A 14,203-nucleotide genomic window follows, 5' to 3' on the forward strand; every position below is an offset into this window, starting at 1 on the left:
CTAAAATAGGGATATCCATCTATTTGTCTCTCCTCAGACCTTTGACCTTCTGTTCCTATGCCAACATTCCCTTGAATAATCCATCAACAGTAATGGATTAGAGTGAGTACATGAAGGGTAATATTAAAGACATCATAAAGTGAAATGTGAAACCCAGAACTAAGGCCCCTTGTGATTCTCCTTGTTGCAACTCACTGAACTGAACAATGAGGACAGTGGTAAGACAGCCAAGAGCAGTCCAGTGTCACTGTCCTGTGGACCTCCACTATTGAGAGCTGTAGTGCAGACCATGGCGTTGTTCACTTTAGGAATTCTACTCCCTTTCTCTTTCATCCACATGGCTCCAGGAGAAGCTGCCTCACTAGTACTGTGAGACTTTAACCTAGGCAGCAGCTGACTGGGACAAGGGTGAGCATGCAACCCAAGCAGGGCCAATGGATCCTATCTCTGAGAATTTGAGCTTGATACCAAGAAAGATGAGTTGGTCTTTCTTTGCCTGTCATGTGGACTGAGGAAGACAAATCTACAGAAGGAAAGAAAAGACTGAAACAGACACAGTGAGAAAGGCCTGGATGAGAGCTGGAAAGTCCTGAGGCTTCAGAGTGACTGGTTTGTTCCCAAGACCCAGTTGCCTTCCTATCTTTGGCTTCTGCAAGACACCTCTTTTTTTTGTTTGTTTTTTCTCGGTACGCGGGCCTCTCACTGTTGTGGCCTCTCCCATTGCGGAGCAGGCTCCGGACGCGCAGGCTCAGTGGCCATGGCTCACGGGGCCAGCCGCACCGCGGCATGTGGGATCTTCGCGGACTGGGGCACGAACCTGTGTCCCCTGCATTGGCAGGCGGACTCTCATCCACTGCGCCACCAGGGAAGCCCTGTGTATCCTCTTTTTGCTTAAGCTTTGAGTTGGGCTTCTGTACCTTTTAAAAATTTATTTATTTATTTATTTGGCTGCACCGGGTCTTAGTTGTGGCAAGCGGGATCTTCGTTGCCGTGTGCAGTATCTTTAGTTGCGGCATGCAGGATCTTTTAGTTGCAGCGTGTGGACTCTTAGTTGCGGCATGCGGGATCTAGTTCCTTGACCGGGGATCGAACCCAGGCCCCCTGTATTGGGAGCACAGAGCCTTAACCACTGGACCAGGGGGGAAGTCCCTGCACTTCTGTATCTTACAGCCAAAAGAATCCTGGCTCAAACAACAACAAAGAGACAGCATACAGCATTAGAAGTTTGGAGAGGGATAGTTTAAATTAGGACTAATGAAGGCGCTAGGACACTAGGATTAGAATTAATCTGAAAGCTACGGGAGCACCTGAAGGATTTTTGTTGACATAAATTTACAGGGTTTAATTTTTTATCTTGACAATTTCAGACTTACAAAGATCCCATATATCCTTCATACAGACTCCCTAAATGTTAACATTTAACCACATTTATTTTATCATTGCTATATATATACACTGATAGATGGATAAAAATTTTCTGAACTGCTTAAGAGTAAACTGTAGACTTGATGCTTTTAACCCTAAATAACTTTACTGTGTACTGTATTTCCTAAAAAGAACATTATTTTATATATTGATAGTAAGATTATGAAAATCAGGAAATTAACATTGATGTAATACTATATTTACAAACTTTTTTTCCAATTTTTCCAACTGTCCCAATAATCTCCTTTAGCAAAAGAACATTCAAGATTATGCTGAATTATGTTATGCACTGAATTGTCAAGCTTCTTTAATCGTTTAACTGAAAAAGTTACTAAATCTTTTTTGTCTTTCATAAATTTGACATTTTTAAGAATACACACCAGGTATATGAGAATGTCTCTCAATTTGGATTTGTCTGATGTTTCCTCATGATTAAATTCAGGTTTCATTTTGGGCAAAAATAGCAAGGAAGTGGCATCGTGTTCTCAATGCATCATATCAGGAGCACATAATGTTGATTTGTACTGTTCCTGGTGATACTAACTCTGACCCTTTGGTTAAGTGCTGTCTGTCAGGTTTCTCTACTCTAAGAGTTATTATTTTTTCCTTTGTAATTAGTATAAATGTTGTAGGGGAGATTCTTTAAGTGTGTGTACACCTGAAGGATTTTTAAGAAATTGACATGATCAGCTTTCTGTTTTAGGCTGGCAGATTCTGGTAACTGTACAGAAAATATAGGGGGTAGGGAAGATTAGAGAAAGTGAGACCTTTGTAGGAGTTTATTTAAAATTCAGATTAAGAAAAAGTATAAAGGCTCAAACCAAGACATTTCAGAGAAGGAATCAGGAATCAAGCAGTCCAGTGGTTGGGACTCTGCGCTTCTACTGCAGGGGGGCCCGGGTTCGATCCCTGGTTGGGGAACTAGGATCCCACAAGCTGGGTAGCGTGGCCAAAAAAAAAATAACATAAACAAATAAAAATTTAAAAAGAAGGAATCTGAATCTATATTAGTTCAGGAAGTAATAAAAAGATGACTCTTTTGTTTCTGCCTTGGCTAAGTAGTGGTGAACTCTTATTTACCAATATAAGAATTAAAAAAAAAAAAGATCTGGATGGGGTAAAAAAACAATGATCCTAGTTTTAGACATGTACAGTTTGAGATTCCAAGTAGAAATCATGAAGGTAGTAGCTGATGGGTTTTCAGAGGCCACACAGGGAAAGTATACAGAATGAAAACAGAAAATAAGGGTTGGTCTGAAGACTATAGAACCCTGGGGAGCACTGACTCTTTGCTTATTTTTTTAGTTTTTCTTTTTTCACAAGTATATATGACTATATTTTCATTTTAAAAAAATACAGCCTCTCGGGACTTCCCTGGTGGCGCAGTGGTTAAGAATCCGCCTGCCAATGCAGGGAACACGCGTTCGAGCCCTGGTCTAGGAAGATCCCACATGCTGCGGAGCAACTAAGCCCGTGCGCCACAACTACTAAGCCTGGGCTCTAGAGCCCGCGAGTCACAACTGCTGAAGCCCGCACACCTAGAGCCCATGCTCTGCAACAAGAGAAGCCACCGCAATGAGAAGCCCGCACACCACAACCAAGAGTAGCCCCCGCTCACCACAACTAGAGAAAGCCCACGAGCAGCAACGAAGACCCAAGGCAGCCAAAAATAAATAAATAAATCTATATTAAAAAAAAAAAAAGAATATAGCCTCTCTTCCCACCTTCCTCTCCCCATCCATTGACTGGTGAACATTCATTCTTTCAACTGCCCTTCTTTGCTATACAGATTCTTCTTTCGGCTGTGCTGCACTACATGGGGGATCTTAGTTCCCCAGGGATCGAACCCGCGCCCCCTGCAGTGGAAGCACGGAGTCTTAACCACTGGACCTCCAGGGAAGTTGCACAGATTCACGTATGAGTAAGACAGATAAGGTTCTTTCTCTCATGTAGTTTATATTCTAGTGGTAAGAATTTCCAATCCACCAGTCTAAGCCTTGATTACAACGTATTCTGCCATTATCCTCTCATGACTGAAGTTTGCCTGACTGCCAAGTGTTCCCCTGAAACAAATCACGTTGCAGTTAACACCCCTTGTAACAAGATTTTTTGGAGCACAAGAACAAATCTCTCTCCTAGGACAGATTCCACTGAGAGGTGGAACTGCGGCACTGAATGGTGTGCCTGCTATTTGCTTTCCTAGACACTTCCATACGATACTCTGGAAAGGCCTTTTCAATTTACACCACCAACAACAGTGCATGAAAATACTTTATCAGTGACATTTTAAAAGGGGGACAAAAAGGAGCCTGCAAAAGAAGACTGAGAAAGATTGGCCAGAGATAAGAGAAAATCCTGGAGAGAAGATGGTCACAAAAGTTAAGGGAGTTGGGGGTGTAGGGAGCGGGGAGGGAAAGGGGAATGCTTGTTTCATGAGTAGAGTTTCAGCTTTGCAAGATGAAAAAGTTCCAGAGATCTGTTTCACAACAATGTGAATATACTTAACATTACTGAACTATATACTCTCAAAAATGGTTAAGGTGGTAAATTTTATGTTATGTGTTTCCCCCCCCCACACACACACAAAAGCTAAGGAAGTAGAATGCTTAGAGGGAAAAGAAGTGTCAAAAACTGCAAACACAAGTCAAATTAAAAAAAGCAAAAACTGCCAGGATGTGGGACTGTGGACACCACAGCAGAAGGCGGTTCCATGGAGTTGGGTGGCACTGTGGCGAGCAGTTTCAGTGAGGCACTGGGAGTGGAAGACAGACTGCAGTGGCTCACAGTGAACAGGTGAGACAGAGAGATGGGGACTGAAGACAACCCTGTCGAAAGCTTGATTTCCAAGGAAGGAAAAGAGAGAGAACCAGCTAGAGGAGCACTGGAGGCTGAGGAAGTGGGTTGTGTAGGGGTGTTTTTCCTTATGATGAGAAAGGCTTGAGGATGTTTATGAACTGAGAGGAAAGCACTAGTGAAGAAGGAAAAGAAAAGATGGGAGAGAATCTGGTCACTGGGGAAAAGGTAGGAAGGAGTTCTGGAATTATGTTAAACAGGAAGAGGGACACACTTAAAGCAGGAAAAAAGAAAAGATGGTACCAAAAGAGGCCCAGATAGTTTTTCAAAAATCACACCCGTAAACTTTTAAAATTCAGATAATCACTTATTCATTTAAGTGAACAGTGAAGGTATAGTTATGCTTAATTATGGTGATGTAAGCCCATCTGATGGAATAGCATATCTATTTTTATTTATTTATTTATTTATTTATTTTTGCGGTACGCGGGCCTCTCACTGCTGCGGCCTCTCCCGTTGCAGAGCACAGGCTCCGGACGCGCAGGGTCAGCGGCCATGGCTCACGGGTCCAGCCGCTCCGCGGCATGTGGGATCTTCGCGGACCGGGGCACGAACCCGTGTCCCCTGCATCGGCAGGCGGACTCTCAACCACTGCGCCACCAGGGAAGCCCAGCATATCTATTTTTAAATGATGCTTATGAGGAATATACAGTAACATGATACAATAATAGATGAAAAAGGTAGTACACAAATTTGAATACAGATCTGTTTAAAAACGTATATATTGGGCTTCCCTGGTGGCGCAGTGGTTGAGAGTCCGCCTGCCGATGAGGGGACACGGGTTCGTGCCCCGGTCCGGGAAGATCCCACATGCCGTGGAGCGGCTGGGCGCGTGAGCCATGGCCGCTGAGCCTGCGCGTCTGGAGCCTGTGCTCCGCAGCGGGAGAGGCCGCAGCAGTGAGAGGCCCATGTACCGCAAAAACAAAACAAAACAAAAACGTATGTATTTATAAATAATCCATGTACAAAGAGACCAGAAAGAATTATCAAAATAACAATTGTTTTATTTAGGTGTAGGACTAAGAATAATGTTTTTCTTCTATTTTTAACTATCAAACATTTTATTGAGCATACATTTTTTTTGTCATAATTCAGCTTTAAACAGTCTTCCACAAATATGGAAAAAAATTTTTTTCAATTTAGAAATTACTTAAGAGTAAAAAGTATAGGAATGTTTTTACTTTTGAAGTTCAGGAATAAAAGGTGACAGAATTTGATCTCACCCAGAAGTTTTCCCTATTGACTTAATTCAGACAGTCTTATTTTTGCATTGAGAGTTAGAATGGACCATAAGAGACCATCTAGTTTAACATCCCAGGGCTGGAATCCTCTCCACAGTACCCAACAGTCACTCACCCTGTGCTTTGACAGTCCAGGGAAAGGCCAAGATAGGGTGCAGCAGGAGCACAGATGAGAAATATCTAGCCTAAACTCAAATCTCCCATAGCATTCTAGAATGCCTATGTCCCTCTAAAACAGGGTACCCGGAGCTTCACCTGTGGACTGACCAATATGAACACAATGGGACTATTAGCACCTTTCCTCTCTACTTCAATTAATGCAAACTGACACTCGTTAGTGCTGTTCTGGATGATAGCTACCGCCATTCTCATAGTCAAGACAAACACACAGAGTTGGGATGAAAGGAAGGCACAAGAGAAAGAGTCAAGAATAGGTGCTACCTGAGACAGCCTCTACATGATAGCAAAAATATCACCAAATATCCATAATTCACCTGTTGAACTGCTAACTTTATAATATCTACCTCAAATAAAATTGTAATCTGGTTTCTCTACAATAGCTATTAAATCAATCAGAGGAAAAAAATTATTGCTGCCTTAAAATGAACCAGGTATGAAGTCTTCCAAGATACACTAAGAGAAAAAAACTACAGTATATAATAGTACATGTAAATGTGCCACCATGATGTGCCACATAAATGTGCCAAAAATAATATGTATGTGACTATGCTTTCATATGCATGGAACTCTCCACAAGGATACATAAGAAACTGCCAACAGTGGTTGCTGCTGAGGAAGGGTCATTAAGGGACAGGAACAGGGGGAAAATTTTAATTTCCTCAGTTATCCCTTTGTACCTTTGAAAAAGATTTTCTCTGTGTGTTCACTCAATATTCAAATAAAGAAATAAATTTATAATTATCCTAAATTGTGAAAGTATCAATATTAAGATTAAATCAAAAAATATGTCCAAAATACTCAATGTCACATATACTATGTATGTCATTTATGTCATATAACATATACAACATATACATATAACATGTAATATACTATAGCAAGGTCTGGAAAAAATGTACTCTTGCAAGAAAAAGTTAATCAAGGTGAATCATAACAAAAAACCAATGTCCTAAAAAAGCATATATATATATATATATATATATATATATATCGGGCCCAGCCGCTCCGTGGCATGTGGGATCTTTCCGGACTGGGGCACGAACCCGTGTCCCCTGCATCGGCAGGCGGACTCTCAACCACTGCACCACCAGGGAAGCCCCTAAAAAAAGTATATTTTTTTACCTTTTACCTAGCAATCCTAATTCCAGTAACTTAGCCTAAGGAAATAATTACACAAGTGTACAAAACAATATACTAAGTTGTTTATCTAAACATTGTTTATAATAGCAAAAAAAAAATCAGAAATGACACAAATATCCAGTATAATTCCTTACATCCATAAAATGGGATACAATGTAGCATTAATATAACTTAGATATATTTGTTTTTATTAATATTTATTTATTTAGATTTTTTCAATTTATTCATTACTTATATATAAGTAAAATAACACATACATATTATATATACTATAGTGCCATGTTTGTTAAAAAATTTTATGTGTGTACACACTTATATTGGAGAGCATCTAGAAGGATATATATTAGAGAAGCTGTCTCTAAGTGTAGAATTTTAGTACTTTTATTTTATTTATTTTTTGCGGTACGCGGGCTTCTCACTGTTGTGGCCTCTCCTGTTGCGGAGCACAGGCTCTGGACGCGCAGGTTCAGCGGCCAAGGCTCACGGGCCTAGCCGCTCCGCGGCATGTGGGATCTTCCCGGACTAGGGCACAAACCCACGTCCCCTGCATCGGCAGGCGGACTCTCAACCACTGCGCCACCAGGGAAGCCCTATCAGTACTTTTAATTTCACTCACAGTTTGTTTTTTGTTCTTTTTAATTTTATTTATTTATTTTTGACTGCGTTGGGTCTTCATTGCTGTGCGCAGGCTTTCTCTAGGTGTGGCGAGCGGGGGCTATTCTTTGTTGCAGAGCACCGGCACGGGCTCTAGGCACTCAGGCTTCAGTAGCTGTGGCGCACGGGCTTAGCTGCTCTGCTGCACGTGGGATCTTCCCACACCGGGGCTTGAACCTGTGTCCCCTGCACTGGCAGGCAGGTTTTTAACCACTTTGCCACCAGAGAAATCCCTCACAGTTTTGCTCTTAGTTTTTCCTCCTCTTTTATTTTTTTTTAAACAGTGATCATGTTTTACTTATATAATTAAATAATAATTAAATCAATATTTATTATTTCTATATGCTAGCCACAATTCTAAGCATTTCTCGTGTATTAACTCAACTAATTATTAAAATAACTCTATGAGTTACTCTGTGTGAGGTCGGCATTACCATGATCCACATTTTACAGATGAAAAACAGATGCAGAAAGGTTAGAAAGCTTCTTCAAAATCATATAGCTAACAGGTGGTGGAGACAGATTCCAACCCAGGCAGACTGGCCCCAGAGCTCAAGCCTTTAACTGCAGTGCTAAACTGCCTCTCAAACTGAAAAATGCAAGTTGCAAAAATAGTATGGTCCCATTTTGTACAGTATGGTCTCATTTTTATAAAAACTTTTTTTAAAGTGGTATATGTAGCGTATACATTTTAAAAATCTAGATGCTGAGATTATACTTTTGATCTATGTTATATATTTCTGCAAGATTTAATTATTTTTAAAAATCAGCAAGGGGCAAAAATGAAAACAGTACCCTTTTCTCCCTTGTTGCTATGGGGCAATGCAGAAAGCAGGCTGAGAGCCTGTATTGTATAGCTTCACTGTGCTTTCATTTTAAAACAGTGCTAACAATGTTATCTTAAGGGGGAATACAAATTCTGAAAAGTTATCATAATGGGGTCTCAGGGGATCCTACATCGCCAAAAGAAACAGCAGAGAACTTCCCCAAAGAAACAGCCTCAGTTGGTGCAGAGATGGCCAGAGGGTGTGGGAAGCCACCAGCCAGGCTTAGGAGTTGCAAAGTTCCTACTATAAAGTCAAGGTTTACAAAACTCTGCAAAGATGCTGGGCATTGTTCTTTCTAAATAGAAACCTCCACTTTATCTGCTTGGAGATGCTCCTGTTTTATCTACCCTCCTATAACTATATCCTTTCAGAGGTGTGGCCTCGAGAATTAAGGGGAAATTTAGATTTCGATTCTGATTAGGGCATTTCCTATTTGTCATCTATGGGAAACAAATGTTGAAGTGGTTATACACAATCTTGGAATCTAGCTCCTTGCCTCGTCTTGCCCTGCCCCTAAGTAGACAGTCAAGCTGACAGGCTAGGCTCCTTGACCATTCCTTCTACCCTCGGGGACTCTCAACACTGCTGTAGGGCTGTCACTGCGGTGGGTTATCATTTCAAGGGGGATGCAGTACAAGAACTCAACTACTCACTGCCCTAGGGACAGAAGCCTTAATAAAACCGAAACCACGGGGACCTCAAGAGTCACAGCCAGTGACCACATCCACTGGAAGCACAGTTTCCTAGATCTCCTCCTTGAGTTACGGAATAGGAAAAGGCCTTGGAAGGTTTTACTCAAGTTGGGGAGCTGAACTAAAGTAGCACTGAGGTGTCCCTTTAGACTTACAGGAGTTCTGCCAAATTCCCTGATTTGAACATCCTGAACCCAAACCCAAAACTGCATTCCCAACAGGCCAGAACCAAACCAGGTAATTATGTTGCTATACTTCCTCACTGTTACACTGGGATGTCTCTCTATATTCCTGGTCAGCATTATTATAAAAATGTGAGAACTTTATTAGACCCCTTCCTATACCCTTTTAACTTACTGTTGCAGTTGTTTTCACTGTTCTACCCCTAGAGAGAGCTAGGAATTCAAAACAGATTGTTTCTGGGCTTCCCTGGTGGTACAGTGGTTAAGAATATACCTGCCAATGCAGGGGACACAGGTTCCAGCCCTAGTCCGGGAAGATCCCACATGCCACAGAGCAACTAAGCCCGTGAGCCACAACTACTAAGCCTGCGCTCTAAAGCCCACAAGCCACAACTATTGAGCCCACATGGCACAACTACTGAAGCCCGTGTGCCTAGAGCCCGCGCTCTGCAACAAGAGAAGCCGCTGCAATGAGAAGCCCGTGCACTGCAAAGAAGAGTAGCCCCCACTCGCTGCAGCTAGAGAAAGCCCACGTGCAGCAACAAAGACCCAATGCAGCGAAAAATAAATAAATTTAAAAAAACAGATTGTTTCTAACAGAGCCTGAACATTTATCGTCCCTTATTCAGGGTTTCTTGAATCCACGTACAGGTGTACAAACCATGCACATTCACACACACACACACACACACATACATAGGCGCACACACACGAAACGTTACAGCAACCACTCCAACCCATTTAGAGTAACTGGGCATGCTGTCACCAATTCGTGGCAAAAGCATACAGGTAAAAGCCAAGTATATGTGCTGTAGTCTCCTTCTAATTCTCTCTCCTCCATGCCCTAAATACAGCAAAGGTGCAGAGGGCTGAGGATTCAGCCCAATTACTACAAATCACCAGACACATAGGAAAAGGGCCCCATAACCTGCCCCAGTGTAATAAAACAGGTGACTCCTAGGAATTTCACCCTAGTGAAGAAAGTAGGTGGTGGAGGGTGTCTCACAGGTGTCCCTAAAACATTTCATCTTATCTCTCTGTCTCCCAATAAAGAAATAGATCTGGAAAAAAAGAAAACTGAGTTGAGAATCTAGAAACCTGAGTCCTAGTTCTAGCTATATTACCGACCAATGTGTAGCCTTGGGCAAGTTACTTAACCTCTCTGGGCCTCAGTTCCCTTTACTCCACATGAAATGAAACATCTGAAACTACATAAATTCTACATAAGTACAAGAATAGGCTAAATTAGGGGATAATTATATGATAAAAGGTGCCCTGGCTTTATGAGAGCAAAGTCTGGCCTTGCTCTCTTTTGGCAACTCTCTTCACTTTCTAAGTGAAAAAAGTGGTCTTTTTCATTTGAGCAGTAGAATCCTTAGAGTGAAGTTACTCCCCCTCTTAGAGAACTGAGCTCTTAGGAACTCAGGTTCCTCATTGCCTCTAAAGTCCCATTTAATTCCAGAATGCTGTGATCCAGACTAGATTTAGCACAGGAGATTTTTAAAGTTAGGCTTCTTCAGCACGTTTTAATTGGTTCAATTTAAAAAAGAATCCAGAGGGCACACAATTCTTCCAGAACTCCCAACTAACAACTCTAACACCTAAAGTGAGGCTTACCAGGCCTCAAAGACCAGCAAGGACCTCCCACTGGATCACCAGCACCAAGCACTATTTGTGTGGTTACCCCAAACCTCATCTTCATCCTATATACACAGCCCCCTTGCCAGTATAGACATGTAAAAGAAATGGAAAACACAATCCTTGTCCTCAAACTAAGTGCAGGCTTCAGCCCAATGGCTGAGTACACAGGATATAAAACACATAAAAAGAGTAAAATTTACTAAGCAATTTACCAACAAATAAAAGTTAATAGTTCACGTAAGACATAAGTATGCAAAGAAGAACAGATTGATGTGGGTTAATCACAGAAAGTTTTATGCAAAAAAGAGTTTTGAGAATCAGGTTTTCAAGAGCAGAAGGAAACCGGATTGGCAGAGAAGAGGGTTCTAGCCAGGAATGGGATTCTGAATCAAGGCTCTTTACCTTCCAAGTGTTGGGGGCAGGTTCCCTGTTCACAAGGCTCCAACCCCCTGATGCTTCCACTCAGTGCCACTCAGGAGACGTTCCCAGTAACCCATCTTGTTGGCTATTCTCCGACTGAGTCTTCCTTCCTAGGGACAAGCTCCATTGCCAAGGGGATGGATGTGATGTCACAATCAGGAGCACTCTATTAATAGGAACAAGGAAGAAAAAGGTGAGTCAGGAGAACTACCTGCACTTGGCAGTGAAACTAGACAGACTGGGATCTGGTGGTTGGTTGAGGAGAACGAGACAACTCCACTAAGAACTATAGGTTTCAAGGCTAGGCATCCAGGCTACCCTCTAAGGAGTGAGATCATCAGCTAAGGAATCACACGCACAGACCAGGTGATTCAAACATAGCTGAGAGGGGGAGAGAAAGGGACAAGAAGAAAGGTAGGGAAGAAAAAGGTTCTTTTATTCAGTGCATACAACTAAAAGTAATGTCAATGAGTCTAAATCTGTGGCTATACAATGCAGAGAGCAATGAAAGCTTACATGCACAGTATGATGCTTTAATGTTTCCAGAGTGCTTTCACATAAATTATTTCATATAAAAAGAATTCTGTCCTACTCTCCACTTGAAAAATACTGTTTCATAAGAAGATGCTCAAGAATGTTGGTACAGGTGCAATTCTACTTCCAAGTCCAGAAATATTCCTGAGGGGATCAGGCTTTAAAAAAAAAAATGAAGAGGCAGTGAATCAGGAAATTATTGTAGGGTAGGAAACTGGAAAGACTACAGGTAGCAGTATGATTAAGCTGACCAGACTCTCATTACTAAAAGGATGAAACTAAGTAGAAGGAGACAAGGCTTCAGACGCAGAATAGGAACTATTCAAATTCCTTTCCTTACCTTCACATCTATCCATGTTAACGGCTATCTTAGAAAGGATCACGATTTTTAGTCATAAAACAGAGACCATTTCATCCTGAGTCTGGTATACGTGCTCATTAGTTTACTATGTTCATCAGCCATAACACATTAGTGTGGTATTTTAAAACTAATCAGAGGATAAAAGTGCAAGGCCAGATCCACTTTCTCTTCCCTGTAGTTGGAGGTGGGGGGAAGTTGATCTGTCTCTCCCATCCATAATACAGAGGAGGGTATAATGCTTCTTCCATTTTGACCACAGCAACAGCCTGGCACAAGCACCTGCACGTCAAGAAATGCTTCCAGGAGCCAGTGCTGTTGGCTATGTTCAGTCTTCCAGTGACAAGTTTCAGACTCAGAAAGCAAACAGTTATCTAGCCTGGGAAAACCAATCGTCCTTCACTGCTCCCTTGACCAGAACAAAACAGGATTTTTCAACTGAGAGGAGGACCAGGAGTCAGGAGACATGGGTTCTGGTCTCAGCTCTACCCACTGTATGGCTTTTAACAAGCCATGTATCCCTTCTGTAATTTTCAATTTTTTCACCTGTCAAGTAGGGAAAATGATAACTGCCTTATCGACCTTACATATTGTCCAGGAAAAGCAAATGACATAATAAATGTGAAAGCATACTGAATACCGCTATTCATAGGTAAGGTATTTGTAGTAACAGACTGCAAAATAAATTTAGAGTACTGAGGGCCCATGAGGAAATGCTTGAAAGAAGCCTGTTCTTTCTTTCCCATTACTGGGAACCAGACACAGCCACAAAGCTGGCTGGACACACAGGGCAGTAACATTATTGCATCACTCAGATTCCCTACCATTCCTATCTGGGGACAACTATCAGCCTGCAACATTATCAGCTTCTTGCTCTATTGTCAGACTAAAACCACCTGTACAGGAAGGGATTAGACTATCACTACCACAGCCCAGTCCCCAAGAACAGTGATTCAGTGGTCTCTTACAGCCACATTTGCTACTAGGTAGAATGAAGTCAGTTTCTGAATGGAGATGTCTGTCAGTCCCTCAGGCAAAACACCCTCACCCCTCTCAGCTTTCTGCTCCTTCTCCGGCCCCCTCCTTCCCAATCCTCAATTTCCTCTGCGTTCTGGTTTGGAGAAGGCTTTCCGGTGTGTGAAGTGTGTGAAGAGGGACTGGCAATCCAGGGCAGGGATGTAAGGAATGTGAGATTCCTTCATGGAGGGGTGGGAGGGAGAGGGGGGAAGGAATGGAGGAGGAAGACAAGGCTGTCAAAGACAAGGCATGGGAGAGGAGCCAAGCTATGGCGCTTCGAGGGCGGGGGTTCAGGTTCCGACGCCCCTGCCCACACTGACCCCCAGTATGTTCCCTGCCTCCCCTTCCGGCCCGTCAATCATTGCCCATTTAAACACCACGTGGTTCCCCCAATTCGCCCCCCTCCCTGTCCTCCAGCCAGCCCAGGCCCCCTCCCGCACTTCCTAAGGCTCCCCCACTCCAATGGACCTCCCCAACAACCCACCCATCAGCGCCCCTTTATCACCTCTAGACTCCTCCCTATTACTGCTCCCTTCCTCCATTTTTCATCTTTACTCCCATCCCTCCTCCTGACCTCCAATAGCTCGAACCCCCGTCCCAACCCCCCTGGGACCTTGCCCCCTCCCCTCCCACACCCTCTTTTAGGTGGGAGCTCGCGCAGGCGCCGTACGCACCGCCCTGGAAGCGGTCTGGACTCTCCGTACCCAGGCCTGGCTGGAGCTGAGGCCGCAGCGGCCAAGGGATAGCCAGGGTGCCGGGTCCCAGCTTTTCCTGGGAGGGGAAGGGGAAGGGGAAGAAAACGAGAGATGGTTCCGACCACTCTTCGCGGTGTGGGACAGATCCCTTGCCCCGCCCACCGCTGCTACGCAACCTAGCGGAAGCTCGTCACCAAACTCCGCCTTTTTGTTTAACTCAGCCCCGAACTAGAAGCCACAAGCGGCCAACGAGGTGAGTGGAAGGCTAGCCAGGCCTCCGCTCTAGAACGGAAGTCTTTATGGTCCCAGCGAGAACTAGATAGCCATTTGGGAGGGAGAGCTCT

The 14,203-nt window shown here is 43.2% G+C and overlaps 1 protein-coding gene across 3 annotated transcripts in view; it reads right to left on the reverse strand.

Annotated features, from left to right (window-relative positions):
* RNF41 (ring finger protein 41) overlaps positions 1-14,119 on the reverse strand; it is a 26,549-nt gene extending 12,430 nt beyond the window's left edge. For 2 of the 3 annotated variants that reach the window (XR_009521210.1, XM_060024974.1), the window contains exons 1-2: positions 13,839-14,119; positions 11,238-11,421 (exon numbers count right to left, since the gene is read on the reverse strand). The gene's annotated coding sequence lies outside the window, so the exon portion shown is untranslated. The remainder of the gene's footprint in view (positions 1-11,237; positions 11,422-13,838) is intronic. The other variant, XM_060024976.1, reaches the window with a different exon arrangement.
* Positions 14,120-14,203: the final 84 nt, after the last annotated feature.

This window comes from Delphinus delphis, chromosome 11, assembly GCF_949987515.2.
Source record: "Delphinus delphis chromosome 11, mDelDel1.2, whole genome shotgun sequence".
Taxonomy (NCBI): domain Eukaryota; kingdom Metazoa; phylum Chordata; class Mammalia; order Artiodactyla; family Delphinidae; genus Delphinus; species Delphinus delphis.